Source organism: Staurois parvus, unplaced genomic scaffold, assembly GCF_062004578.1.
Source record: "Staurois parvus isolate SC_StPar_1 unplaced genomic scaffold, SC_StPar_1.0 ptg001969l, whole genome shotgun sequence".
In the NCBI taxonomy this organism is placed as follows: domain Eukaryota; kingdom Metazoa; phylum Chordata; class Amphibia; order Anura; family Ranidae; genus Staurois; species Staurois parvus.
The window spans coordinates 1-5,000 of record NW_028319765.1 but is presented as its reverse complement, the minus strand read 5'-3'; the positions used below and the strand labels follow the sequence as shown (position 1 = coordinate 5,000).

The 5,000-nt window shown below is 54.1% G+C and overlaps 1 protein-coding gene across 1 annotated transcript in view; it reads left to right on the top strand.

Moving 5' to 3' along the window:
- The window catches only part of LOC149433132 (protein mono-ADP-ribosyltransferase PARP10-like), a 59,841-nt gene extending 55,163 nt beyond the window's left edge, over nt 1-4,678 (top strand). Inside the window, exon 11 of the mRNA XM_089664612.1 lies at nt 4,115-4,678. The gene's annotated coding sequence lies outside the window, so the exon portion shown is untranslated. The remainder of the gene's footprint in view (nt 1-4,114) is intronic.
- Nucleotides 4,679-5,000: the final 322 nt, after the last annotated feature.

The following is a 5,000-nucleotide window of genomic DNA, read 5'->3' as shown; positions in this document are numbered from 1 at the left end:
AGCAGAGGGTCCCGGGCTCGTGGGCAGGCGCAGAGCAGAGGGTCCCGGGCTCGTGGGCAGGCGCAGAGCAGAGGGTCCCGGGGTCGTGGGCAGGCGCAGAGCAGAGGGTCCCGGGGTCGTGGGCAGGCGCAGAGCAGAGGGTCCCGGGGTCGTGGGCAGGCGCAGAGCAGAGGGTCCCGGGGTCGTGGGCAGGCGCAGAGCAGAGGGTCCCGGGCTCGTGGGCAGGCGCAGAGCAGAGGGTCCCGGGGTCGTGGGGCAGGCGCAGAGCAGAGGGTCCCGGGCTCGTGGGCAGGCGCAGAGCAGAGGGTCCCGGGGTCGTGGGCAGGCACAGAGCAGAGGGTCCCGGGGTCGTCCACAACGTGTTTGTAGATCAGAGTCTCTTAGGAAAGTTCAGTGGAACTGAAGATATTTGGAGTTTTCCTGGAATCCGTCTCGTTCTCGAAATTTAAAAATGATAAAATATATATTATCCCCATAACTCTGACAGAGGATTGGAGGGAGATTTACTGTATGTTTCACTCCATAAGACGCACCTAGGATTTAGAGGCAGAAAACAAGATAAAAAATATTCTGAACCAATGGACTGCGGACACAGTACAGGAGATGATCAGAGACTGCGGACACAGTACAGGGGATGACCAGAGACTGCGGACATAGTACAGGAGATGACCAGAGACTGCGGACACAGTACAGGAGACGACCAGAGACTGCGGACACAGTACAGGGGATGACCAGAGACTGCAGACACAGTACAGGAGATGACCAGAGACTGCGGACACAGTACAGGAGACGACCAGAGACTGCGGACACAGTACAGGGGATGACCAGAGACTGCGGACACAGTACAGGAGATGACCAGAGACTGCGGACACAGTACAGGGATGACCAGAGACTGCGGACACAGTACAGGGATGACCAGAGACTGCGGACACAGTACAGGGATGACCAGAGACTGCGGACACGGTACAGGAGATGACCAGAGACTGCGGACACGGTACAGGAGATGACCAGAGACTGCGGACACGGTACAGGGGATGACCAGAGACTGCGGACACGGTACAGGGGATGACCAGAGACTGCAGACACGGTACAGGGGATGACCAGAGACTGCGGACACGGTACAGGGGATGACCAGAGACTGCGGACACGGTACAGGAGATGACCAGAGACTGCAGACACGGTACAGGAGATGACCAGAGACTGCGGACACGGTACAGGGGATGACCGGAGACTGCGGACAGAGTACAGGAGATGACCGGAGACTGCGGACACGGTACAGGAGATGACCAGAGACTGCGGACACGGTACAGGAGATGACCAGAGACTGCGGACACGGTACAGGAGTTGACCGGAGACTGCGGACACAGTACGGGAGTTGACCGGAGACTGCGGACACAGTACATGACCAGAGACTGCGGACACAGTACATGACCAGAGACTGCGGACACAGTACAGGAGATGACCAGAAACTGCGGACACAGTACAGGGGATGACCAGAGACTGCGGACACAGTACGGGAGATGACCAGAGACTGCGGACATAGTACATGACCAGAGACTGCGGACACAGTACATGACCAGAGACTGCGGACACAGTACATGACCAGAGACTGCGGACACAGTACATGACCAGAGACTGCGGACACAGTACATGACCAGAGACTGCAGACACAGTACGGGAGATGACCAGAGACTGCGGACACAGTACAGGAGATGACCGGAGACTGCGGACACAGTACATGACCAGAGACTGCGGACACAGTACATGACCAGAGACTGCGGACACAGTACATGACCAGAGACTGCGGACACAGTACATGACCAGAGACTGCGGACACAGTACATGACCAGAGACTGCGGACACAGTACATGACCAGAGACTGCGGACACAGTACATGACCAGAGACTGCGGACACAGTACATGACCAGAGACTGCGGACACAGTACATGACCAGAGACTGCGGACACAGTACATGACCAGAGACTGCGGACACAGTACATGACCAGAGACTGCGGACACAGTACATGACCAGAGACTGCGGACACAGTACATGACCAGAGACTGCGGACACAGTACAGGAGATGACCAGAGACTGCGGACACAGTACAGGAGATGATCAGAGACTGCAGACACAGTACAGGAGACGACCGGAGACTGCGGACACAGTACAGGAGACGACCGGAGACTGCGGACACAGTACAGGAGATGACCAGAGACTGCGGACACAGTACAGGAGACGACCAGAGACTGCGGACACAGTACAGGAGATGATCAGAGACTGCAGACACAGTACAGGAGACGACCGGAGACTGCGGACACAGTACAGGAGACGACCGGAGACTGCGGACACAGTACATGACCAGAGACTGCGGACACAGTACAGGAGACGACCAGAGACTGCGGACACAGTACAGGAGACGACCAGAGACTGCAGACATAGTACAGGAGATGACTGCTGACTGGGGGGGGGGGGGGGTACCTGAATTTGACAGCTACCCGCTCCCACTTCGCAGAGTTGTCCTCCCTTTAGTGTGGGCTGACAGCCGGGTGCCCAGTGCGCATGCACGAGAAGCGCTGCGCTTTGTGATTGGTCCGCTGTTTTCTGTGACCTGTCATGTGTCCCAGAAGATGCCGTACCAGTCACAAAGTGCGGCGCTACTCGCGCATGCGCACTGGGCACCCGGCTGTCAGCCCACACTAAAGAAGCCGGCGTGGGAAGACTGCGCAGCGATGGAGCGAGGATCAGGTGAGGTCCCACTGCAGAGCTGAGCGGCCGGCCCGGCATTCTGACACGGCGGCTGTGGAAATACCAGACCGGGAAAAAGTGCGTCTTATGGAGCGAAAAATACGGTATATGGAGGGAGATTTATATGGAGGGATTATATATGGAGGGAGATTTATATGGAGGGAGGATTGGAGGGAGATTTATATGGAGGGAGATTTATATGGAGGGAGGATTGGAGGGAGATTTATATGGAGGGAGATTTATATGGAGGGAGATTTATATTGGAGGGAGATTTATATTGGAGGGAGATTTATATGGAGGGAGGACTGGACGAAGATTTATATGGAGGGGGGATTGGAGGGAAATTTATATGGAGGGAGGACTGGATGGAGATTTATTTGGAGGGATTATATATGGAGGGAGATTTATATGGAGGGAGGACTGGAGGGAGATTTACATGGAGGGAGGACTGGAGGGAGATTTACATGGAGGGAGGACTGGAGGGAGATTTACATGGAGGGAGGACTGGAGGGAGATTTATATGGAGGGATGACTGGACGAAGATTTATATGGAGGGGGGATTGGAGGGAAATTTATATGGAGGGAGGACTGGATGGAGATTTATTTGGAGGGATTATATATGGAGGGAGATTTATATGGAGGAGGACTGGAGGGAGATTTACATGGAGGGAGGACTGGAGGGAGATTTACATGGAGGGAGGACTGGAGGGAGATTTACATGGAGGGAGGACTGGAGGGAGATTTATATGGAGGGATGACTGGACGAAGATTTATATGGAGGGGGGATTGGAGGGAAATTTATATGGAGGGAGGACTGGATGGAGATTTATTTGGAGGGATTATATATGGAGGGAGATTTATATGGAGGGAGGACTGGAGGGAGATTTACATGGAGGGAGGACTGGAGGGAGATTTACATGGAGGGAGGACTGGAGGGAGATTTACATGGAGGGAGGACTGGAGGGAGATTTACATGGAGGGAGGACTGGAGGGAGATTTACATGGAGGGAGGACTGGAGGGAGATTTATATGGAGGGATGACTGGACGAAGATTTATATGGAGGGGGGATTGGAGGGAAATTTATATGGAGGGAGGACTGGATGGAGATTTATTTGGAGGGATTATATATGGAGGGAGATTTATATGGAGGGAGGACTGGAGGGAGATTTACATGGAGGGAGGACTGGAGGGAGATTTACATGGAGGGAGGACTGGAGGGAGATTTACATGGAGGGAGGACTGGAGGGAGATTTACATGGAGGGAGGACTGGAGGGAGATTTATATGGAGGGGGATTGGAGGGATTGTCTGTACAATTTAATGGGTCAGATGGTATGACTGTGGTCTGAACTCCGCCTCTTTTCCCAGGTCTCTCTTCTTCGGACACCATCGTTGGATGTGATTGGCGGATTCATTGGAAGATTTTGGGAGTATTTCACACGATTGGGAAGATGGGGGCGGAGTCCTGACACTGCGCTCAGCTGTCACTCAGCACCAAGTCTCGGATTGGTCATGTGCCTAATCAGCTGCTGCTTTTCATGGGTCATGTGACTTTTCATCAACTGCTGCCAATCCTGAACTGAAAGAAAACTCCTGTGGGTGTGGCTGAAGTGGGAGGTGGTTTTGGTGGGTGTGGCTGAAGTGGGAGGTGGTTTTGGTGGGTGTGGCTGAAGTGGGAGGTATTTTTCTGTGGGTGTGGCTGGTGAAGTGGGAGGGGTTTATCTTGCTTGGCTTGGTCTTCTGTCTGGACCTGGATTGGCTGGAATAACGTGTAGTATTTGGTGGTCGGTGATGAGATCTGCGGGGGCGGAGCAGGGGGTGTGGCACCCATCGGTTTTGTCTGTCCCCGCCCACCAATGGACAGCCAGCAGCTAGGAATAAAGAATTCTCTGCACAATTATCCCGGAATAAATTTCCAGCTAAGACATCCGAGGACCGTTCTCCAGTTCTTTCCATTCCAGTCTTCTCAATAGAGCAGATAGTGCAGTCAGCATCCTGCTGAAAGTGGGTCTATTTAGGCTCAGCGGCCTGACACACGTGATAGGATGGTTGGCTATTATGCCCCTCCCCCTTCTGTCTGTATCTGTGATCACAGAACACCCTCCATGCAGCTCACCCACTGCTTTCTGTCTGGTGGGAGAGGAAACTCGGGAGGAGGGTAGGGACATTATGGGGGACACACAGGGACAGGACACTCGGAGGGAGGAAGGACACTAGGGGGGAAGAAGACAGGACGGGGGGAAGGGGAGGGAGG